This window comes from Palaemon carinicauda, chromosome 4 (assembly GCF_036898095.1).
Source record: "Palaemon carinicauda isolate YSFRI2023 chromosome 4, ASM3689809v2, whole genome shotgun sequence".
NCBI classification, from domain to species: Eukaryota; Metazoa; Arthropoda; class Malacostraca; order Decapoda; family Palaemonidae; genus Palaemon; species Palaemon carinicauda.
Window position 1 is genome coordinate 118,316,309 of NC_090728.1, and position 27,500 is coordinate 118,343,808.

Genomic DNA, 27,500 nt, shown 5'->3' on the forward strand with positions numbered 1-27,500 from the left:
TGAAGTCTTCATTTCACAATACCAGAGAAACACCAAATATATTTCTTTACAAGGTGCTTCCATGTGTCAACTATTAGTCAATGTATTTTATCGATATTTTTACTATTTACACATTATTTCAGAAACACAATCAATTTATCGTGGATAGAAAAATAACCTCCCTATATCAATGCAAAAAAAAAAAAAAAAAAAAAAAAAAGATAAGGACTCTAATTGAAGCCTTAATAAGGAAGGTGATATTTAAAATAAATCAGTTCACGAAATTATCGTTATCATAAATTTATCTTCCAGGTTATAAATCTCAGTTTCCTTCCTAAATTAGTATCATATCATTATACTGTTTATTTGCTTATCAAGAGAAATAAATTAACATAAGCAAGCACAGTAAACGGACACATGCTCACATATATACACATACACATGAATATATATATATATATATATATATATATATATATATATATATATATATATATATATATATATATATATATATATATATATATATATATATATATATATATATATATATATATATATATATATATATATATATATATATATATATATATATATATTCATACATAAATCACTAAAGCATATAAGCAATACTATGATGGTAATAACCACAATAATTGAATAAAACTCATATCCATTTTAAGTGTAATTGTTCTCAATAAATCGATGCTTTAATAAATGAAACTGAAACTTTCTTTGTTCGCCACAATTTGCAGCTCAGACCATTGACTTTTCTCACTCTAAAAGACGTGAAACCAGATCTCAAGGACCTTTCTTATTGTATAGACTAAAAATAATCCAATATTAACAACTTAAAAGAAAAAAAAAGAAGTGAATATCCTTTGTATTCATCATAAGTTGACACTTATGTAGTAACAATTACACCAGTAGCGAATGTTTGAAGAAATATTCTGTTATGTATTGATACGATCATTTATCTAGGTAATTAGTTGTGTTCTTAAAATTGCCACACATTTAAATGATAGGGTGGCCTAAGGGCTCTCTTATATGCTATTATCAAATACAGATTCGTATTTCAAGTGTATAAGTGTGATTGAATAAAAAAGAATTTGGATGAATTAGATCATAACGAAAATATCACTGTATTGATACCTCGTTCCATCGACATATTATTCCTTTGTTGAATAAACTGCTGATTCCTCATGACCACATTGGAATTTTATTGATTCTTTCATGATTATTCATCACATATGCAGGTTTGGTATTTTGGCGTCTTCGTCTTTACGGCTCCCGCTGATAGGTATATTTTGCAATAGCTGCAACAAATTATTCGTAGACTCGACTTAATCCACATTTCACTGATTACGTCTAAACCGATGATACGGTTTATTGAATGCTGGTCTCTTGAATGGCGTTTCCTATTTTCGAATCCCCGTGCTGCTTCAGATATTCATTAATATCTTTACCTTTGACAGCTCTGCTATCCAATATTGATACCTTTTGGGATTTTATTTGCGTTAACTGGCGCACATAACACAAACACGACCATATACCCATTGAGTGAAATAACTCTTAAAAGGAAAGATTAGAAGATGTTTAATGACTTTACAGAGACCAGCAACTTTGGAGAAGTCGTAAAAGGGAGGCTTACCCGAAGACAGGAGCTACGACATTTTCATTGAAATGACTAACTCCATAGGGGACATGCACGATTAGTATTTATTTTCATAAAGATTTAGTCAAATAAATTATGTTAGATTATCATATCAAATTAGTTGTTTAGAAACCCAAAATTATCAACTTTCTTGGCAATAAGGTTTCTGTATTCTTAAAGGCTGAAGGAAAGTGAGACAAAGTATCAGAAACAATAAAGCGAAGTCAGCCTCGTCTGCTCACTGGGAGTGAAATGCCGAGATTTATAACAAATCTATGACGGAAGTCTAATAAAACTCCAGATCGCGACATGGATCAGAAAGATTGGATATACTAACATAAAGGAAATCAAGAACTTCGAATTAAGGAATTGGTACAAAATTAAGAAATAAATAGATACTGGTTTACTTGGGTCTTGTGACTAGAGGCTTGAAATACCCGTAAGATAGAGGAAAAAAAGTTTGGGAATACTTCACAGATAAAAGCTGTTGGTAGTTATGCATTAAACCTCAAAAGCAAGGGAATCTTTAGGTGAATAATGGTGTGATTAAAAAATGATGAAAAATAAACTATATAATAAAATGTCATGTAGAATTTAATAATCAGAATGTAAGGATACTATGACAAGCCGAAAGAAGGTTGTGACTCAAAGACACGATGAAAGCAACTGATTTAGTTTATTATGGAACACTCTCCTTTATATACAAAAGCTCAAGGCAACAAAAAATTTCTTGTTCAAAATCGACACAGTTACCGATGAGAAAAACAGACATGTTTATTCATGGTCTTTTAAGTGCAAGGAAAGAGCGAAGATACAAAATGAACTATATACGATCGTGTGACACATGGTTGGTACAATACCATATTGCCTCATAAAGGCCAATATGTATTAAATACCGACAAATAGGTCAGCTGGTTGGTGGGAAAGTTTGGCAAAACTCATTGACATATAAAACAGCGATGATGCCTAGTAAGTCGTTAAACGCAGTCAACGTATAGGTGTGTTGACCATCCTTTGAAGTGAGTACAGTTCCAAACAAAATAGAGGTACATATTGATTTATATATATATATATATATATATATATATATATATATATATATATATATATATATATATATATATGCGTGTATATATATATATGCGTGTATATATATATATATATATATATATATATATATATATATATATATATATATATATATATATATATATATATATATATGCGTGTATATATATATATATATATATATATATATATATATATATATATATATATATATATATATATATATATACATATATATATATATATATATATATATATATATATATATATATGCGTGTATATATATATATATATATATATATATATATATATATATATATATATATATATATATATATATATATATATATATATATATATATATGTATATATATATATATATATATATATATATATATATATATATATATATATATATATATATATATATATATATATATACACGCATATATATATATATATATATATATATATATATATATATATATATATATATATATATATATATATATATATATACACGCATATATATATATATATATATATATATATATATATATATATATATATATATATATATATATATATATATACTGTATATAAATATATATATATATATATATATATATATATATATATATATATATATATATATATATATATATATATATATATATATATATATATATATACTTACATACATATATATATATATATATATATATATATATATATATATATATATATATATATATATATATATATATATATATATATATGACGAATTTTGAGCGAAGCGGAAATCTTTTTTTGGGTAAGATAGCCATGTCATCCCGATGGAAAGTTCCTAATAGTAGCTTCCTAAGGAATATATATACTACAGTGATATTCCCAGAGAATTTACCTTTAGGTCTCCAGAATTTTAACTCCTGGTCGAATATCCTTAAAATTTCTCTGAAGGATATCGTATAATATCAGGGGACGTATTCTTGATACGCTGCATAGCAATATACACCCCGAATACTGTTACACTTTGCGGAGGAAAGTGGCAAGATTAGAAGGGGAGCCTTATCAAGGTTACTGTAGTTCCCATACTACTATTGAGTATCACGACAGCCCCATATCCAAGATGGCGAACTTTCCTTGTAGCATTGAGCATGTTGCTACAATTACAATAGTTTCGTGAGAGATTCGGTGATTTTTTTTTTTTTAGAAAATTAATGTGCGTCCATCAGGACGATATGGCTATCTTACCAAAAATTAGATTTTTCGCCTTGCCTAGAATCCCTTTTTTGGGCTCAAGGTATGTCGTCCTGATCGAAGCATACCAGAGCATTAATGTATCTGTGGATTTTTATTAGTGCCTTAACCTTGGGACAATATTTCTATGGTCATCTGGACTATTTGAAACAAATGACGTTACCGTTATTCGTCATCATCACTAATCATGAACAATATCAGTGCTTCCTGCACCCTACAGGGAGAGTCATTCAAGACAGTAGGAAAGGGGCCTCAAGGTTAGCATATATTGTATGAACAAACATAAGTATACAGTGGATATACAAACGGTCTCACGGTTTTTATATATTGCAAGAACAATATCAGTGTCCATTATATCCATTGTTTGCAACCATACAATGATATGAAGTTTACTTACATGAGTAAGTCAAAGAACTCTGGCATCTTAAATATGCAAAATGTCGGTCGAATTAGGATGCAATTACATTCTAATGGACATTTATTTCTAATAAAAGAGTAAATGAATTAAAAAGTAAAACGAGTGTAGCATGATAAAGGAATTATACAAGCGACATATACAGAAATTATTTTCCCTTTTTTGAAACAGAAGAAATGATGAGTGCCACTCTCAGACTGAAGAAAAGTTTTTGATAAAATTTTTCTTCCATGATTTCTGTACATGTTATATCCTATCGACACTGTGTACTACGTACACACGGCACGAGTGTTATCTGTATAATTCCACACCTGAGATTTTGAACAGATTTAGTGTCACCATGGTAACACTCATTTAAAAGGGATCACACTAAAAGTGCTGACACCTTCTCCCTTTAATTGACAGTCACAATCAATTAACTGTTTATCGCAGAATTAGATGACCGGTTTTAATACACTACTTGCTGCCACCACATAATCCTTCCGTTCAAGGACCTGCTTAGCATAGTGTTTGTATAACACTCTGGATAATTTCCATCCAGTATATGAGCGAAAATGCTCAAAGTATATATACTGAAAAAAGTTCAGTGATGATGCAATTTTTCTCGGATCATGACCTGCGGGAGTACTGTCAGGATATGCTCTGCGAATAAAGTAGGTGAGTTTCACCCTCAGTTTTTTTAGGGATAAGTTTGATCCAGAGGTTTCTCCTTTAAAGAGCTGTCCTCCCCTGAAGTCTGAAGTTCTACGAAGATAGACCTTTAGACACGCTACAGGACATAGAGAGACATCTTCCTTCAGAGGGCAGATTCTCCAGGGACCCCACCTCTTGGCGGGTAGCTTGTTCTTTGCGAGAAAGGTTGGATCAGGAAAGAGATTCAGTTCTCCCGCTTCTGTGAACTGAATGTGACCCTCATCTCTAGATAGGGCCATTATTTCACTAACTCGAGCCCAAGAGTCTATAGCGAACAGAAAAATAACCTTTTAGGTTAGATCCTTGAGGCAACAATCTTCATTGTTCACAGATGAGGTGTAATGTAGGACCTTGTCCAAAGACCATGAGATGGGCTTTGGTGGTGTTGCAGGCCTAAGCCTTGCACACGCCTTTGCCGCCAGACCTTGATTATGAAGGTGGACAAAGAAGGACAGACAGAATTTCATTGTAATTTCTTTCGGGTCTTTTGCTTTTACAAAAGTAACCCACTTTTTCCATTATGACTCATATTGTCTTCTAGTGTACTTGGACTTGTATTCTTCCAAGAATTCAATATTGCCTTCTGAGATCCCAAAACTTTTCCTAACGGCAAGGGCAAGAAAATCATGAAATGAAGGGTTTGGGCTGTGATAAATCGAAGGCAATTAACTTCTGAACCTTCAGAGATAGTCCTGGGTTCAGAACTAGGGCCAGTCTCAGCCTCAATCCCTTCACTAAAGGGATCTGGTTGCTCTTGGGCTACTTGGGAACCAACAGAGCCACTCCTCCTTGGAAGGATCTCAGCATATTAAGGACCTTGAGCAGGAGATTGGATGGGATGGACAGGAATTTCTTAGTCCATTCCTTCTATACTAGAAACATGCTATCTGATAACTCCACTAGACGATCCTTATATGGGGCTACATATCGAGATAGTTTCTTGATGACGCTCATGACGAAGAGGTCGATCTGCAGCTCAGGAAGCCCGAGTAAAGCATCCGGTGTCGCATTGTGGATCGATTGTACAGGAACTGCTGAAAGGTGGCATCCTTTTAGGTAAAGGGTGGCAAACATTCACCTAAAATATATGAGACACTCTCTAGCCGTGTCAGTTCCGATGTCTCATTATCGCTTCGATATCCCAGATCAGCCTGAGTAGGTCTGATCTGCGTGGAGAGAGTTTCCCGACCCACGGCAGGACCAACATGGGCTTCGATAGAAATGACCGAATCCCTATGACTTTCCTCTGATGGGAGTGAATACCCCGTTCTTCCGACTAGGCATCCATGCGGATGATCTTCAATAGTCGGGGTAGTTGCAAGGGCACGGTGTTCAATAGTGTTTTGGCCTTTGACCATTGTTAGGGAAGCGATTAAGGAAAGACCGATATCGTTCCCTTCAGATATCTTCGAGCGTTTGATACATATCTTCTCCAGACTCTTAACACATCTTTCAGCTGTGCTCTTTGCACTAGGTCTGTCACTATTGCGAACTGGAAAAAGGTCAGAACTCCTCCCTGTTAGCGTCTTGGAATCCTGACTGATTACCATAGTCTCTTGACCGACCCTGCGATCTCCTTTTACATCCCCAAAGGAATGGAGAGTTGGTGTGACCACATGTTTCAATGGTTTTTTTAACCATTGAAGCCTTTGAGCTGGAGAGAATTGAGACTTCTTGAAGCTTATCTGGCATCCCCGATGTTCCGGAAACCGGATCACTTCCTTGGATGCTCATAGACCAGCCACTTCGGGTGCTGTCCACCCCAGCCTTTCGTCCAGGTACATTGTTGCCTGAACCATTTCTAGACTTGGTTTTTGCGTGACTGTGTCCGCCAATCCCGTGAAGATAATTAGGACTGTGTTTATTCTGACAAGTATCTTTCCTAGGACATAGGTTATCCTCTGCAACTTGAATCCTAGGTAGGAGGAGAGGGGGCGACTGACTGGAAGCTGCCAATAGATATATTTCAGGTCTGACAAGACTGCAAACACCCCTTTTTGAAGTAAGGTCCTTATGTTCAGAAGGATTAACATTCTAAACTTGCAGTTTTATTTGAACTTGTTGAGTGGCGACAAGTCCACGATGACTCTAAGTTTTCTTGAGTCCTTCTTGTGAACACCAAATAGCTTTCCCTGGAATTCGATGGTCTATACTTTCCTTACCACCTGTATGCTCTAGAGCTCTAAGGCATACTCTTCCAGGAGGGGGTTGGAGTGTAGGAAAAGTTGAGGAAATGATATTGGAGGCATGTCTATTTTCCATCCTAGTCCCATCTTGATTAGGCCTTGGCCCCAAGGATCGAACGTGCAGCGATCCTGAAGGAACCTCCCTCCTACCAGAAACGTCTCTTTGCTTTTCCTGATCAGAAGGTTTACATATTCGACCGCTTGCCTGTGGCACCGTTGTCATCATAACTGTGGGATTTTGATGATCAGCCGAGGAAAATTTCGAGACTTTTCCGTCCTCCTTTTAGGTTGAGGACCCACATCCGTGGAAGACTTTCTCTTTTAAAAGATGCCCCACTTTTGGAGAAGTCCTATGTTCTCCGTGGGGGCCTTCTTAATCACCTCTCTAACTATCTCGTTTGGAAAGAGGTCTCTACCCCAGATATTGGAAGATATTAGCTTCCTGGTTTCGTTTTTCACAGTTGAGGCATTCAACACAAACTCCCTACAGGCTCTTCTAGCCTTCAGAGAGGCATAAATGTCTCTTACTAAGGTGACCATATGCATTTTGGCCAAGACCATGAGCATGTCTGGGGTACTTTGATGGAATGAACACAACTCTACAGTTCTGTAGGGATAGGAAGGCTGCAAGTCTCTCCTTTGTATCTTGTTCCTTGTGTCTTGTGTCTTGTTCTCGCTAAAATGTCCTCTAGCGACATCCGCGTCTAGTCTTCCTACTGAAAAGGTTAAGTGGACTTCCTTCCAATTTTTCTCCAGCATGGGAAAGGCTGGTGACAGAGGCTTGCACTCCTTGAGTGCAGGACATGGTCTACCTATCTCCACTGCCTTGGCAACAGATTTAAATGCCTTCCATGTAAAGGGGAATGATATTGGAGCAGGAACAAGAAAGGAAGAGTGTGTGTTACTTAGTGTGAACACTTTTGACACCGAGTAACCTGCCTTTCTAAGGTTACTTGACAAGATAGCCTGTGCCTTATCATGTTCGAGAATCATGACCTCCTTCAGTTCCGTTTCTTTTCTTGACGTTGGTTCATGCTTCAGTCGAATGAAGAAATTAGGGAAAGCGTCAAAGCTTGGCCAAAACTAGGTTTCGTCCAAAGGAACAGCACCCATCTTCTCCGAGAAATAGAGTTTGCCGTTTAAAATCTCCATAAGCTCCGCAAACCTTCAGGGATTGTTTTTCGAGCATATCGGAAGGTCTTGGTCTCTGGGTCGTTTGTAGGACCCTTGAGGAACGACAAGTGGAGCCTCAAAGACCTCTATCTTGAATTTCGCTTCCTCCTTTTCGTTTTGTTTGTTAAAGTTTTCTATTGGACCTTTCATATGGGACAGTAATTGGTCCAATTTGTCAAATAGAGGGGTAGAGAGTGAAAATCTCGATGTTAACGGCTCTAGAGCCAGCACAGATGGAAGCAATTCCGACATGACATTGTCCACCTCTTCCCCTGGGGGCTCCCTGCCCTCCAGCACAAGGGCTATATGGCCACAGGGAGGTGTGAGTCGTGCCTGAGGCTCAACTATTTCCTAACTTGCTTTTGGGAATAGTAAGCTACGCATCCTATCATTAGGTAGGTATGGTACCGAAGAGATTTTCTGTAATCCTCTCACCCAGCTGCGTAGTTTTTATGAGCTGCATCCCTAGACTCCATTGATTTGGGATTCTCAAAACCCTCGGACATTAAGGTCCAGCATACTTTGCAAACTTGAGGGTTCCGATAATGCAGGGATTCGGAAATGATATTGAAGGGGGCATGAAACCTAGATGCAGTATGAATATAAAAGTACTTACTCATGATATTGCAGAAGACTGCAACACATGTCATTTGGGGTTCCTCCTGTAAAGAAAGGAAAGCAGAATGTGTATACAATTGATTATCTCACTGATAAGCAATATGTAAAAGTCATCTTTTAACTAAAATAGCTTAGGATAGTAAGCTAGAAAGGGATAGTGGGAGACATACTTGCGTATCCCTGTCAAACAAATGCTGTTACTTCCCCTCAGTATTAACTATAAGGAGATTCCTTTATCAAGGAAATCTAACGAAAGGTTTCTAACCCCTAGGGGTAGAAATGTGTAAAGGTCACTGCCCCTTTTTATTCTTTAACACTGTGGGGTAAGGATGAATGATTTCTGATCAGGGTATTGAAGGAATTCTTTTCTTTCAATATAGGAACGTTCTTAGCAGAAGCCTGAACAAGGGTACACCAGATATGTTAGAAATCAACTACTGTATAATCATACTATAGTTTTCTGTTTGCAGTATATACTATATTGTAAAATACCGACTACTGTATAATTGTATATAATGCAGTTCAGACTATGTGCTGCCATTGTGGCAAGCATCTGATGGCACGGTCCAGCCGGCATGACGCTGACTGGACTAGGAAATATAAAAGACATATATTTGCGTAACCTACCCAGCCCATTTGCTGTTACCTTCCCTGACAATATTAAAATCATAGAGTTTCCTGATCAGGGAAACTCAAGGATAAGGGTTCTAACCTTTTTAAGGATAGAAGTGTAATACCACCAGCCCTACAAAATTATTTAATATTGTAGGGAAATATGAAAACTGATTCCCAATCAAAATAATGAAGAAATTCTATTCTTTTAATATAGGATTGGTCTCAGCAAACACCTTGGCAAGGATACCAAAGATATATTGGAAAATAACTACTAGTATGATGTATAAAATAGTTTTTCTATCTGCAGTATATCCTATACTGCAAATATACTGACTACTTGTATGAACATATTCTGTAATTCAGCCGGCATATAGCCGGCATAGCTAGTCCCTGCCAGTGCAGCCAGCAGGCTATCTAAAAGAGAGAGAGAGACAGCATGGAGTGAAGGCTGCCTTATTACTGTGTATGTATACAGTAATTAAGGATATAAATATGTAATTTACTGCCTTTCTCCAGAAAGAAGGTTCAAATGGAAAGGGAAAATGTAACATTCAGGCTCCCATCCAGCCATCAGTACCATCGCAAGCTAGGTCCAGCCGGCACATAGCTGGCAGGCTAGCACTTGGCAGCACTGGTACAGTCGTCATACTGCCAGCTGAGTCAGCACCTATCTGTGCCGGTCTGGTTAATACCCCGGCAATAGAACTTGTGGCCGGCAACTCAAGGAGGACTGAGGAACCTTAGTGACAGAAGAGACTTCCCACCAATAGCTATCATGGTTGCCAGACGCCTCCAGTCACTGCCAACTGTCACGGGCACCGACAGATGACATGGCTGCCAGCAGCCTGCATAACAGCCAGCAGCCGTCATAGCCAAAGGCAGTTTGTATAAAACATGGGCGCCGGCAGCCAACATGGACGCCGTCAGTTGTCATGGCTGCCAGCAGCCGGCTTAGCCGCAGGTAGTAGGACAACAGCTGCTGAGTAGGATTCTGGCCGGCCCCCGCAATCCATCAGCAAACGGTGAGATTGCAGGACGAAACCTTAAAGAAATACGATGGCTAGGCCATCACAAAAGAACAGAGGGGGAGGGAAAGGGTCCTGTATGAAGTGTGGAAGGAGCCAGCAAGGTTGCCGGTCCGACACACCCGTAAAAAACTCTTTTTCAGTATCGGCGCCATCTTAAGCGGCAGGAGAATTTTTATTCTACAACTTAAGGTTTGCCAATACAGTTAAGGGGACGGCAGCAGTGCCGACTCCTCTCAACAAGGGGGAAACAGAGTTCTAGTGCTGGTGTCATCTTAGGCCTCAGAAGAATAACTATTCTTCAGCCTAGGGTGTGCGAGCACAGGACTAGTCTACTGGACCACAGGGAGAAGGTGGCGACAACATTCTACCACTCCCAGTGTGGCCTAGGGAGGGCTAGCCTCCTATGCCGGAAGCCTAGCCGGCAGGGGAATCACTATTCACCCTACCATATGGCCATCGGCACAAGACTAAATACTCTGAGGATCTGACCAAATCCTAGAACCTGCTATCTGCTGTTAAGGGAAGGGACAGAAAACCCTAGGCTAGTCAGGCCTGAATGAAAACTCGAGGCAGGACCCACTAGGGTTGTAGCCTAAGGCTACACTCATAGTTAAGGAGGGATTACCCATAAATCTCCACTAGAAATGAGTATCGGTTTATATGATAATTCTCGGAGATATCTATCTCCGTCTGAATTGATAAACCAATACACGAGGGTAACCGGGAAAATGTCGAAAGTATACTGTATCGCCTAGGTTAGGTTACCTAGGCAAGACAAGATCTCGGTTACCTAAATCAACAAACCTCTGACATATACGATCGACATAAAAAAAAGGAAAATTTATGCATATTAAAAATATCTTTACAAGTATCAAGTGCCTAAATAGCTTTCGTAATCAATTAATGCTATTTCAACCAGGAATGTCGTTCTACTAACTATATAACACATGCCTAACTAGCGGCAGCGGCCATAGCCCCTCCGGTAATAGGCCGAGCTACTAATCACAATAAATTACTCTAATTTCACTGTGAGATAGGAGATAAAATACACTTATTGTAAAGAATTATTATTCAACTTTCCAGAGTCCAAAGAAGCTGAAGATAGAATAATAATCCTTTTAAATCGATCAAAAAAGTTGGATCAACAGGGAACACCACCATGCGGGATAAATACAGAATTAGGAATGTTCGCCATCTTGGATATGGCACCTTCGTGATACTCAATAGTAGTACTGGAACTAGGGTACCCTTGATATGGCTCCCCTTCTAATCTTGCCACTCTTCCCCTCGAAGCGTAAACGCTATTTGGGGCGCAGATTGCTATGTGGCGTGTCAAGATTACGTCCCCTAATATTATGCGATATCCTTAAGAGAAATATTGAGGATATTAGCGCCCAGAGTTAAAATTATGGAGACCTAAAGGTAAATTATCTGGGAGTATATCACTGTAGTACATATATCCCTTAGGAAGCTACTATTAGGAACCTACCATCAGGACGACATAACTTGAGGCTCTCAACCCCCCCCCCCCCAAAAAAAAAGATATATATATATATATATATATATATATATATATATATATATATATATATATATATATATATATATATATATATATATATATATATATATATATATATATAGTTAGCAGCATGGGACTGAGTATTGTTCTAATTAGATTCGCTTTATCTTAGTATGAATTGCTGTACTTCTTAGGAATATAATCACATGAAAACCTACATGAAATTTGTCGAAACTTCATAATCATATTTCTCCAAATTTCATATCTAAGTATTATATCGTTTTTAACTATGTGTCGTATAAAACATAACGAATGATATCATATATGCAACCCCTAAAATTAATCTTTTAATTAAAATCAATACATGTCATGTGACGCTTCTATCGCTAAAAAAAAAGAAAAAGAACAAAAAGTCTCAACTGGAAAGTTGATAATTAACTCTATTGCATGTGAACACGAAAAAGTAAGGCATTGAAGCTATGTTTTACATATTCCCAAAGGTTGCTTTATTAGCTGGTAATCAAGCCTCTAGGAAGTAATACTTAATTAATATGTCACTGTTACATTAGCGTTTGGTTAAATTATTTTGCAATGAAGTGACGGACAACCATATCATATCACGGTTGTCTTTTGTAAGATATTTAGATATTGCAGCTGAAAATATATTGAATAAGTAAAGTACTTCTTAGATTAATGTAACTTCTCTCTCTCTCTCTCTCTCTCTCTCTCTCTCTCTCTCTCTCTCTCTCTCTCTCTCTCTCTCTCTCTCTCTAGCAAATTCTACTTGATAGAATAATTATTGCAGCTACACGAAATGCTGGTGTTACTTAATTTACTTTACTTTACTCTACGGGCTGATTTTTCTGTCTTATATATCAAGGGACCTTAGTCAGTACAGGACATTCACATTAATTTTTTCATGTGTATTGCAAGGCGTTCTATTCCGAAGCGTTCAGCATTTCACCCCCCCAGGTTTCTCGTTTATTGTCAAATCTACATTATCAAAGCCTTTCCAGGACAAAAAAGTCTTCCGTTTCCTTTTGAAAGCCTTAAAATCTTCAGTCATTTGGATGTCTATTAGGAGCATTTTGCATAGTATCGAAGCTGCACATTTTAAGGCTCTAGAGCCCATGGTAGACATATCCAGGTTCCAATAGCTTAAAACCATCTATAACTAATCTTGTGTCAACATGATTTGCTGGCTACACAATGTATAGGTTTTTTTTTTTTTTTTTTTTTTTTTTTTTTTTTTTTTTTTTTTTTTTTTTTTTTTTTTTTTTTTTAGAACGTCCGGCTTTCATAAATGGATGGGTTATTTTACACATTTCAAACCAAACTGTTGCCTTTATAGGCAGCCAGTTTAAATTAATTAGTGTAGTAGTCATCCTTTTTTGGGTTGGAACACCTTTTATCAGTCTTGCTCTTCTATTTATCATGTTTTGTTATTTCTTAAGTTGCACTTTAGGTATATTGTAGCAGACGAAGTTACAGTAGTTAAACCTGATAATAACATATTTTATTACATGTTTTTTTTATAAAATGTTCATCCATGTACTTCTTTATAAAACAAATATTTCTAAGATAATATCCATCAGGGTTTACTATATTATTTATTTGGCCATTGAAAGACAAGTTATAATCAAGAGATATTCTTAGATCGCGATCATTGCTAAAAATAGGGGCACAGTTGCTATTTATGTTCATTTGGAAATCTCCTAAGTTTCTTAGGCTATTTATCTTGTCAGCCACCATAAATTTGCTCTTATTGTTTGATTGTTATACATTCCCTAACAATGGGAAGAATTTGGTTTAGAGTTTCAGTGGTGTAGTTTATATCATTTATGGAAAAGTAAAATTGTATATCATCTGCATATAGTTTGAACTTCTCTCCATGCCTTTGTAGTATTTTCGACGGACTAATAGCAAGCAATAGATATAAAATATAAGTGGGCCCAGCATACTTCCCGGGGCACCCCTCTGTTTAATGGTTCATATGATGAATAAGTGTTTCCAATTAGAACACAGTAGTTTCTGTCAACTAAGTAATCTTTTATGTATTCAAAAGTTTGGTCTTCAATGCCGATGAATCATAGATATTTATTAGCAGTTCATGCAAAACTGTATATAAAGCACCATTAAGACCGAGCAATATTTCAATACATTTGTTTTCATCCATTATCTTAAGCATCTCATTTACAACAAAACAGATGGGTGTCTCCGTAGAGTATAATTTTTTGTAAGCAGACTGGTAGTCTGGCAAAACTTCTATTTCTTCTAAGTTACTCATTGGTTGTTGAAAAATTACGTATTCTGTCAGAGAGAGAGAGAGAGAGAGAGAGAGAGAGAGAGAGAGAGAGAGAGAGAGAGAGAGAGAGAGAGAGAGAGAGAGAGAGAGAGAATATCTATGCATTAGTCTGATGTATATTAAGGTTCTTTTCTGGTGAATATCAAACTAATTGAATTTCATAGTCCGTAGGGAGCAAAGTATATGCGCTGTGGGGATAATCCGTACTACTAAAGAAAAATATTACCTAGAAATAATATTTTAGACTTTTTGGATATATAGTACGTCAAAAATAAGATTCAAGGTTTAGCCTTTATAAAGTAATATCCTGAGATACTCAAAGTGGTATAACATTTATTTTTCTGTAAAATAGAAATACACTTTTGTACAGGCCCTCCCTACCAAGGGGATTAGCTGAATAATACACTAAATATTAATCATAAGCACTTATCAATAACACGTCTTATTTATTACTTATAGTCACTACATATTGTCCATGAAATTATTCAACAAAATACACTTGAAATTGCTCGTAACTCTAGCCTAAAAAATAAACTTCCTATTTTTTCATGGTTCTTTTTCACTTGTGTTACTTATTTTCAATAAAAGGTATACCTTTAGGCTTACACACAATCTTTTTCTCATTTGTTCTCTAAATTACTGTAAAGAAAACAATACTTGGAATATGTGCATGTACAGCTTGTATCCGCACGTGCATTCCCGGCCAATTTTTTTTCAAAACTACCTCACAACATCAATTTTGATTGAGTCCTTATTTACACTCATATTGCATACATATAGCAACATTCACTTATGAAATCCGTGTCAACATGATCCTGCCGTATTCACTCTCATGGAACACTATATTAATTGACCGAAAATCTACCTTTGACAATAGAAAAAACGAATTCCTTTCCTTTCACACAAAGAAAGCGGTTAGAAGTTTATCGTTGATCTAAGGTTCCCCCCCCCAAAAAAAGTACGAGTTATACACACATGGCCTACTGTATCTTTCTTGTTAAATCATATTATACTGCATGCATTTCATATGCCAGGCTGACACTTGTTCGACTTTTGGCCATGAATTTGTCGTGGCTAGTCGTGCCACTGTTCACAGCTAGTTCACGCATAGTTAACGATGAGTTCACAACGAGTTCATGAATAGTTCACGAATAGTTCACGAATACGTGCCCATCAGAGTCCACGTTGAGACGAATTGGTCACGACGAATTCACACATAGTTTGCGCAGTGTTTGCGAATAGTTTGCGCACTTCCCGCATTGACACAACGAGTTTTCGCTATTCGTACAGTGTCGTGCCGACTTAGCCACGCCATATGAAAACGGCGTCTCTCTAACCCCTGGTCAGTTTTGCATTGGCTTTGGAAGAGACAATATGCTTAATGTCCGAGACAAAATCATTGCTGAGAAGAGAAGATGCCTATACATGGCTGTGGCTCTAGCCATTGTTGAAGAGCAGCAGAAAAGGCTGGCAGAGACAGAAGAGTAATAAAAGGTAACCCACCTCGAAGAAAGACACGAAGGAAAGTATGGGTCAGGGAAGGGTTGACCAGATGGCATGAGTTTGGACGTATGACAGTCTACTGACTGAACTCCACAAGGAAGATCAAAGGGCTACAAAAATTACCTCAGAATCACAGCTGACCTGTTCCAAGAGATGGTTGAGAAGTCAACCCCTTGCCTCCAGAAGCAGTCCACCTTCATGAGGGAACCCCTTCAAGTTGGACTTAAGCTTGCTGCCACCCTCCGCTTTTTAGCCACTTGAAATTCCTATCCAAGTCTGCAGTATAGCTTCAAGGTTGAAGCAAGTACCATCTGCAAGTTCATATCCGAGGTGTGTAAAGCTATCATCGTGGTCTACAAGGACAAAGTGCTGCGCTGCCCCAAAACTGATGAGGAGTGGAAGGAAGTTGCTGCCATGTTCAGCTTCTACTACTACAACTACAAGGGTTTCCACAGAATTGTACTGATGGCAGTGGCAGATGCTACATACAAGTTCCTCTATGTGGATGTTGGGGCAGAGGGTGGTGCGTCGGGTGGAGGAACATGGATTAACTGTTCCCTGCATGATACTGTAGAAGCGAACAGAGCTGGGGTGGCTCAACCACTCCCTAATGAGGACCAGCCAGTGCCCTATCACTTCGTAGGGGATGATGCCTTTGCTCTCCGAACTTGGATGATGAAACCATACTCCCATTGGTCATAGGTCCTACCAGAGCGAATATATAGTTACAGGTTGTGTCGTACCCGATGTGTAGTGAAGAATGCCTTTGGAATTTTGAGTCAAAGGTTCCGTTGCTTCTTGAGGACGATGCATCAGCACCCCAACACCATCAGCCTGATCTCCATGTGCACCTGTGTCCTGCACAGCCTCATCCTCATCATATACCCACACGCAATTTCAGAAGTGGAACACAAAGATCCCGACAGAAGGATGCAAGGGATCAGCAAAATTACTCGTCATAATACTACATTTCCCCAGCTGGTGCTGTCCCTTGGCAAGAAAAAATGGTAGTAGCCACATGAGCTGCATCCAGAGTTGTTTCATTTTTTAAATAAAAGAAACTTATTTTCCCCTTGTTTTTTTGTTGCCCTTTATTTTTTGGATTCTTTCTCTTTCCCTTTTCTTTAGTTTGTTTTTGTTTTGTTTTGTTTCCGTTTTTCTTTCACTTTATTTTAAGGTTAAAGAGAAAAACAAGCGTTTGTAAATAAGAATTTATTAACATGAAAACAGCAAACAACAAATATGTACAAGTATCACAGTCCAACTATTTACAAATATTTAGAAGTGTCTTATCTCAGTCATTGTCCTTGCTGGTTCGGGTACTACTGGATACCCGATGGACTGGTGGTGTGATGAGTTCCTTTGAGGTGTAGAAATATGAGGGTGAAATGTCCTCTCCTAGGTTGCTGTCGACGGACCCCAGGGTCAGGACCGGGAACCTGATTGGTGTAACAGGTGTCTTGAAGGTGGCTGACAGCGATGACACTGAAGGTGTTGCTGAAGGAGCCTAGACAAGAGTGGCTAAAGGTAATTAAGTTGTTAGTGAAGGAGCCTGGACCAGGGTGACTGACGGTGCAGGTGGTATTCCCGGTTGCCACTCCGTCGTAAGGGGCCAGGAGGTCTGGCCTGAGAACTGTGGTGACTGGGGCAGCATCCACGTTAAAGGTGATGGCTGACTGGCTGGAGGTTGCTGCTGAGGCTGCTGATGCTGCTGCTCTGGTGGTGCCTGCAAGGTGGCTGGTTGTTGATATGGCTGCTGGAAAAGCTTACACTGTTGCCTCTAGCGGTGTACAAGGTTGAGGAAGTCTATCTGGAATTCATTCCAGGAGTCCTCCCGGATGGTATGCATGTGGCCTTCCAGCAGGCACGCAATATCGTGAACGATCTTGTGCTGGCCAGTGTATGAGTGGATGGTAGCTAAGGAATCTGCTTTGGAGATGATATGAAACATACAAACATTGTAACAATTTAGTATAGCATTTCAATGCAACATATTGCACATGCCATTTAAAAGGCAATGGATGAAACTGGAATAAAATCTGCATGTAGTCATTGTGATTCTCACCTGTTGCACTACATTACTGAAGTCGCTCTGGGTCAACCAGGTTTTGGAGGTTGTGGGGGCTGTCTGTGTTGTTGGTGGCCTGAACCGCTTCCCCTTGCCCTTGCCATTCCCGGTAATAGTAGATTTTTGGCTCTGGGAACCTGTGGACCTCACTTCATCATCTTCCGCGTCGCTGTCCGTCACTGCAGCTGACTCTGGGACAACAAACTGCTCACTGGGGACAGTCTCTCCCCGGAGGATGTGTTGTATCAGGAAGCTTAAAAGCTCCATGATTTGGTCCTCACAGACACTCCTTTGTGGCTGGCCAGCTCCACTTTTCTTCTCCTTCTTCATAATCTTCCCCACCTTGGTTCTCAAGTTCTTGTTAGCTTCTAACTTTGGGCACTAGTGGCAGGAGGCTCCAGCTGCTCTCCCACTCGGTCCCACCAGCTGTTCTTGATCGCCACATTGAGCCACTCCTTTGGCTTCATGTCATACATCTGGGGGTTCTTCTTCACAAGGTCGGCCAACCTAAACTCGTCCTCTTCTGCCCAGAGGTATTCAGTGATTTCTTTCTTGGACACCCGGACCCGCTTCTTTTATTCTCTGTTACCCTCGTCCTCACTGGATGGATGTCTGTGGCGTTTGATTGGATCCTGGTGCGTCTCCGGGATCACAATATCGAGTTTGATATAGATGACTGAGGGGAATTATCTCTATCAGCAGTCTCTGCCTCTGGCCTGTTGGCTTCTGCTTTTCTGCTTTCCTCTTCCCCTTGTTAGCTGGATTTTAGGTATGTTGTCTCTTCGCTGGTGACCTCTGGAATGGCGAGCAGTGTTCAGGAAGCTCTATATATACCCCCCACATTGACGCTAGCGCCAATGTAGAGCAGTAGTCGTGTACTACTCGTGAACTGTTCGTGAACTGATCGTGAACTCTTCGTGAACTCATCGTAAACTGCTTGTGCCATGCGCAAACTGTTCATGAAGTGTGTAAACTAGTCGTGAACTGCTCGTGCCATCAATGCGTGAAGTGCATGTGACTATGTCAGTGGGAAGGCACAAGCCCCGCTGCGACGCACACACATTCCTGAACATATCATCAACTACTCGTGAACTTGAAGCTGAGCTGTTTGTGAACAATTCATGGCAGTTCGTGATAGTTGTGGCATGGCCACGCATTGCCACGCACTAGCGCGCATCCTCCCGCAGCGTCCTGAGGAGGTTACGAGTTCACGAAGGATTTGTGCATAGTTCACGACCAGGTCGCGAAATTTGTTCGTGACCAAAATATTTAACATTTCAAAATTCTCGTCACGACAAGCCACGACAGGTTTACGTACACATGACTCCAGTTTACGACTAGTTTGTGCATTTCACAACATGAGTCATGCTAATGCGTGCCACAGATTCTTGCAAGTGTTAGCCTGGAAATTCGCGCTACTACACTGTAACGGTTTTGATTCTTTAACTTACCCTCCGCTCTTCCCTGCACTATCAATACACCATCCTGTGTTTGCATGCATGCACAAGCTATATCATTTTTAATTTTTTTTTTTGCCGTATAAAAACTCGATGATTGTTTAATAAAATTAGGTTGCAATCACCTAACCTCTCAGTTATTGCATAACTGGCCTCCAAAACATGTCTGCACCAATTTACAGTTCCCTATGTGTCACATTCAATTCCCAGTATTAGAAAGTAGTTTTACGTATAGACGACTCGTATTTGTAGATTTTTCAAAAGACTATGTAATAAAAAAATATCATTGCAATTTGAGCTCTACTAAAACAGGAATTGATTAATTCATTTCATATTGTTTTCCAGAACTTTATTTCAAGCAAGGTGTAATAAATATTTAAAAAAACATTAGATTCTTGCATATTTGTTTTCTTTTATATTTAGTTTTACCTATTGCAATAACTGTTGCTATAAAAGAAGGATGAATGATTAAATTACCTCTGTAACAACATATCTAGATTTGAAATATAAATGATCGTGTAAAGAAAGAAATGTGGTTTATTTTTTTCTGTTTATGTTTGAAATTAATTTGAAAAAAGTCTCAAGAAGGAAAAAAAAGAAAAAAGAATGGGCCAACATTCTGTTTAAAAGAGAAAAAGTCATAAAAAGGTAAAGAATATTAAAAGAGGTGGAGAGTTCACTCCACTGAAAGAGGGAGAATTTCAGATTATTGAAAGTTATATCATAAGGAGAGATAGAGACAGTCTCAGTTCTGAAAACACAGGTAAGGTCTAATACTGTATCATAAATATTTCACATTGAGCTTTCAACAACTATTTTGATAATCCTTAAACACTGGAAGTGATTGTAGAGGAGAGCTCAATTGATTCCTCACTAAGAAAAATATAAATGAAAGAGAAGGAGATATGACACCGAATTATTTTTTAAAGCATCACGATTTAAGATATAATGGAATTTGGTTTTTATTCTCTAAGAAAATCTGATTAAGAATTTCAAAAAATATTGAAAGACTTTCTGATTACTGTACAGTTGTCTTCATTAATTTTGGTACACGAAATGGGATGCTAAGAAGTCCATGTACCGGAATTATTGAAACTAACTGTACAACCAAAAATTTTAGGTTGATATGCAAATAAAATATAATGCCATCAGAATATTTTATAAAAAAAATTACTTTTAAAAGAATAGTGAACAACAAAATCAGAAAGACAAGGAGACTGATATTAAATATTCATGAGAAATAAAAATGTTGTAATTGTGTTATAAGAATCGAGGAATTGAACCATTAGAGACTTTCACTGGTCTCTGACAGATGGCAGGAGATACCATATCAATGAATAAAGATTGGTTTTCACCCCAAATGGGAAATTGGCAGACATCATTGAGATAATAAATAAGGTACATCCAAGTAGTAGTTTATGGAAGCACAACAGTGATATTACAAATTGAGAATAATGTTCAATCTGGTAAAGCAAGTGAGTAGCTACAAATATATAAAGCAAAAAGATAAGCAAAGATTATTGCAATCGTTAACTGATTAGATATACCCATTAGAAAATTGTAATGAAGTGTATCACATATTTACATGAAATTTTCACTTACTAGTGGTGGCACCGTTATCATATTCAACATACTCTAGTTAGTATTGAGCCTTTAGGCAAACCTGTTCCTCTTCCCTGTTTCTCTCAACATGACTAAAGCACCTTTAAAACAATTATCACTCTATCTTCAAATTATATTATCATTTGGCGTACGGATGTATATCTGAAACTCTGAATTATAAATGATCATCTTGTGACTTTGATATAAACATGCACATCCGTATCTAATGGAAGTTAAATACACATACACACACACACACACACACACACACACACACACACACACATATATATATATATATATATATATATATATATATATATATATATATATATATATATATATATATATATATATATATATATATATATATATATATATATATTATGAAAAATAAGGCTCTGTATCTTTAACAATTGACTTACACTTTATTGATACGTTATCAGTCTAGGTTGGGGATATTGAAGATTATACAGCACGTGTATCATACATGCTTATAGTCAGTAATGCTATTGATTTTTTTTTATTTTTTTATTTGTCGCTCTCTCCCTGACAGATAATAGAAAAACCTTCTTAAGCTGGCTATTGCATGTTTTACATTGTTTAACTTTTTTTCCCGATTATTGTATACATAAGCTCGTTATCTTCATGAATTAAAGCGCTTAAATTCACCTAACCTCTCTGTTACTACCAAACTGTTACCTTGTGACCAGCAGCACCCAACCTACCATTTTTAAGATGCTGCTCACCTAACCTACGTCTTTGAAGAATGTCTCCTTCCAGTGCTAAAGCTCAGTTTTGCATCAGGGACGAGAATTGCTCAAGAAGCAAAGCAGACTATGTCCTCACAGTGATCCCAGAGGACACTTTCTCAGAAATCTCAGATTAGTTTTGCAATCAAGGGGATATCCCAGTAGAGATGAGATGACTTCCTGGAAGCATACCTCCTTGATAAGTACTCAACATTGCCACCCACCTGTAGAGCCAATCTTTTGCAGATCTCTCAAAAACTGTTGGGAACCAAATGGCATTAATCGTCCTTTGGGAAATGACCAGTATTGTTTGCCTGCCACCAGCCGCAGACAGCACTCCTTGGGAAGTAAATTTATACGTGCTGCCATCTTCAGTGATGATATCTTGCCCTTGAAGGACCTAATGAACAAATTAAATGTCCTTAAGGATAACCATTTCAACACCTTCATTGCTCCCATCAATGCAAGTACTGGTAGGCAATGAATGTGGATACCTGGACCTATGCACTGAGAAGTGCAGGATTTGATCCTTGTCTTGTCACATACCTCACACCGATCTACTGCTACTGACGATGAAGTTCACTTGGCGCAACATTACTAATGATGCTAAGGATTGGTCCCATGCCTGTACTTAATTCCAAACTTCAAAAGTACATCAATACACGGATTCATAAATGGGCACCTTTCCTTAATCTCAGTGTCATTTGTCTACATAGTATTCGACGTAGTAGTTCCCCTCCCCATATCACAAGGATACTGTTACCTATTTACCATCATTGATTTCTCCACTCATTGGCCTGAAACGATACCCGTGCAAACTACATAATCTGCCTCATGTGCAGTACATCCGCCTTAATCTTAGGGTGAATAGCGAGATTTGGTATATCTGAGCATATTGCTTCTGACAGGGGTACTACTTTCACTCCTCAATTGCGGATCTCATTAGCGAATCTCCTGGGCATCAACTTACATAAAAAAAAAAAAAAAAAAAAAACTGGATATAACACTGCAACCAAGGGAATGGTTGAGAGTTTTACTCGCACCCTCTAGTCAGCTTTATTGTCCAGCTGCAATAACTCCAACTGCGTTGCACAGCTTCCCTGGCTAGGCCTGATATTAAGGATTATTCCAAAGGATGCCCTGGATATATCAACAACTGAAATGGTGTATGGTCGTCCCTGCCGTATTATTTTCCATCTGTAACCTCCTGTGACAATCTTCAGCGACCTCTTCATGGGAAAATATACTCCTTGTTGCCGCACTTACAATCCCTTAGCAAAGTAGCAAATACTCGAATATCAAAACACCGCAAAGCATGTCAAAATGAGCATCACTATAGCAAGTTATATGTGAAACCTGGTTACCCATATGGGCCTTATCATACTTATCCATGTAAACCACAAATCTTTCGTACAGGTTCTTTGGTAGGAAACCTTAAATAGCAAGTAGAAGTTGCTACATTTATTTCCAGCATGGATTAAAATTTAATGGTGACACTATAAAAGATGAAAGGTAATTGAGGCTATTGGAATACTTTGGAGAAGAGAGGAAAATTATCTCTCTCTCTCTCTCTCTCTCTCTCTCTCTCTCTCTCTCTCTCTCTCTCTCTCTCTTTCTCTCCTGGAAACATAAAAACCCATCAAGAATTCTTTTTCGTAGCCTAATCAACAGTTTCCTCTATATCAATATCAACGGTTAACTATTTTGATTATGGAAATTGCGATTCATTATATATATATATATATATATATATATATATATATATATATATATATATATATATATATATATATACATATATATATATATATATATATATATATATATATATACACCCATATATATATAAATATATATATATATATATATATATATATATATATATATATATATATATGTATATATATATATATATATATATATATATTATGTATATATATATATATATATATATATATATATATATATATATATATATATATATATATATATATATATATATATATATATATATATATATATATATATATATATATATATATATATATATATATATATATATATATATATATAAATATATATATATATATATATATATATATATATATATATATATATATATATATATATATATATATATATATATATATATATATATATAAATATATATATATATATATATATATATATATAATATATATATATATATATTATATATATATATATATATATAAATATAATATATATATATATATATATATATATATATATATATATATATATATATATATATATATATATATATATATATATATATATATATTTATATATATATATATATATATATATATATATATATATATATATATATATATATATATATATATATATATATATATATATATGTATATGTAAATATATGATGAAATATATCTAATTTCATACTTAATGTTTACCTCTATCTGTGGCGATATAAACTTCTAACATATTTTAGATTCACGAATATAAGAGTTCTTAAAATGAAAATTGCAAGAAAGGTGTACATTAATCTCATCTTTCCTTATTTCAGCGAAAATCATTCGTTTTCTAATCAAAAGTCTGTTTAACGCTTTATTAGTAATTACAGATGGATAATGGGTAACTGGCGATATAAATTGGCTAAAAAGGGAAACTTCTGTAGATCAATTTAAAGATTAATCCATTGCAAAGCAGATGTTCCCTTTTCAGTAAATAATCCTGAAAAGAATTTTACTACTAATATATCACTTTAGATAAAGAGAATGGAGCTGTGATGAATAATGTTTAATAGTCAGACTGCACAATAAAGTTATTCAAAATATCAAAATTAATTTCATATACAGAGATACGTCAGATCATGTAATTTGCCACTGACGCAAGCTCTTTGAAAAATCTATTTAGCTAACCTTTTCTTAGTTTTATGTATCAACAGTAGATATGATTTAGACCAAACATGAAGGGTTTGCTGTATAGCCATTACCCTCAAGTTAATAACATAGGTAGTAGGTTGAATAAAGCACCATCCATCCGTTAACATACTACCGCTAGGTAGTTATTTGGTCTTTTAAATGCTTATATAGTACTATATTGGGTCCCTCTCTGGTTACGACACATGGTTCCTTCACCTACACATACACCGAATAGTCTGGCCTATTCCATACACATTTTCTTCTTACCTCATCACCTTACATCACTGTGCGAGGTGGCTGTTAGGAGATAACAAAGAGGCGAGACAAATGCAACTGAGTTTACTCAAGAAGACATCGGGCTAAAATCGGGCTAAAATTCATATAGCTGAGAGCAATTTGGACACACAACTCAAACAGTACAAAACATGAGAAAGCAAGCTTGAACAGCTTTATATTATCAGTGCAGGGAAGACCGAGGCAATGAAAATCAATACTGTTAAAGTGTACAAGCGCGTATGAAACCGGTGCAGTATAACACTAATATAAACAAACAATTCTTCAACCAAGGGGTTAACTACTGCAATGCAATTGTTCAGTGGCTACTTTCCACTTGATAAGGGTAGGATACTCTTCACCTACAGTATGTTAATCAGGTTTTCTAGGAGAAAGACACGCCAAAATCAAACCTTTAGTGTTCCGTAGTGCATAGCCTTTCTACCATAGTCTTCCAATGTGTTGGGTTAGAGTTCTTTTTCTTGAGGGTATACCCAGGTACAATATTCCATCGGTTTCATTATTTCCTTTCCTCTTTAGTCTATTTTCACTACTAAAGGATTTGGGCTTAAAACGTCCTGCTTTTCAAACTAGGGTTGTAACTTAGCTAATAATAATAATAATAATAATAATAATAATAATAATAATAATAATAATAATAATAATAATAATAATAATAATAAGAGGATAAATTAGTGAAAAGTTTTTTGAGCAAGTGTTGATCATTTGCGTTTATTGAATATGAAAAGGAACTGAAGTAAACTATGATAGTAAATAAAACATATCCCAATAGTAATCGCGATATATTCTCGAGCCATTCATTTTATGACCCGTCAATATCACTTATTACTGGCCGCACTGCAACAGTCTGGAGAGGTTTGCCAAGTGGAAGAGCAGAGCAGAAATGAAAACAAGAACACCTTGCTTTCTTGTACTTACTTTAATTTTTTTTTTCTTTTTTGTAAAATTCTATGTAATTGTATCAATTCTTATCATGCAATATGATTCAGCAAAAGAACTGCATTATGTCATTGGAGGATTCCTTATTGAAAAAAAAAAAAAATAGGAATCCTTGTATCCAGATTTTTTTTTTTTTAAAGGTATTAAGCGGGATAGACTGATAAAGGTAAGTGGTCAGATTTCACATCTAACTTTTATTTTGTATTACTAAGGGACCAAAGTGAATCAAGGAATGATTGAATGTGGGTGATTTTATTAAGATTTTTTCACTACGTGAAAATCTCGTAGATTAAAAAAATTCTATATTTCTTTTCGTCTTTCCTAGGAAAATGTATCTGGTCTTGATTTGCTTTGTTTATAAACTAGAATTTGAATTCCCAAATAATACCCGTCATCTCAGTGAATCAATCAATATAATTACAAATATCAATTGATGTGAAGTGGCTGTGATAGACGTTTGGATAATCTTCAGTGATTGGGTATAATTGGTTCTGTGATGAACGTGCGATAAACATTAGTAGATGGGCATAATTGGGTCTCTGATGAATGTATGCTAAATGGCATTGATTCAAGTTAAGACTCTTTTAAGCGTCACTAATATTGGTTTCATCTGTCTAGTGACTCGAATTTTGTGATTTTTTTAGCAATACGTGGAATGTAAGATATGATGAATTGTAGAGAGTATTGAAGACATATAAAGATTAGCTGGGTTTTAAAAATGGGTCCAAGAAAATCGTAAATTCTCTATATTGTTCATTCATATCAAAAGTATTCTGCCCATTTTTTTTATTAGAAAAAGTCATATTAAATTCCTTTGTATGGTAACGTTAGGAGGTTAACATAATTGAATTTAAAAATTCTTGCTGGTCCATTATTAACACTTCACGAACATTTTCTCTATACATTTGCATAATATTGGACATATATGTCCAGCTGCTTCTTCAATAATCAAGTTATTGATGAGAGGGTTAGTTGTAGCTCCTCTCATGTAAGTAGAATGTTAGGGTTGTGGTAGCCTATTGGGAACGTCCCTGCCTCGTAATCTGCTGGACGGGAGTTCAAGATCCGCTCAAGCTCAATTTTTTGCAATCTCACCTCCCTTGCTTGAAAGAGCCAAGCGGTCTACCTGCTGAGCCATCAGCAGCCATTGCCCGGCCCTCCCTGGACCTAGCATGACGGAGATTGGGCTTGAGCTCTGGTCATATGTATACCTGGTCACTCTCTAGTAATTATACTGCCTCTAAGACATTATTCTGTCCCTTGTCTTTGCCATTCATGAGTAACCTTTAAACCTTTGATGTTGGTTTGAGTAATCTTATTCTGTTTCTGATATACCATGTAATATATATTTCCTATAAAAGCGGTAAAAAAGAAAAAAAAAATATGCAAACTATTGTTACAATGAGATATATAATTTAAATAATTGATTGATGGTATAAATA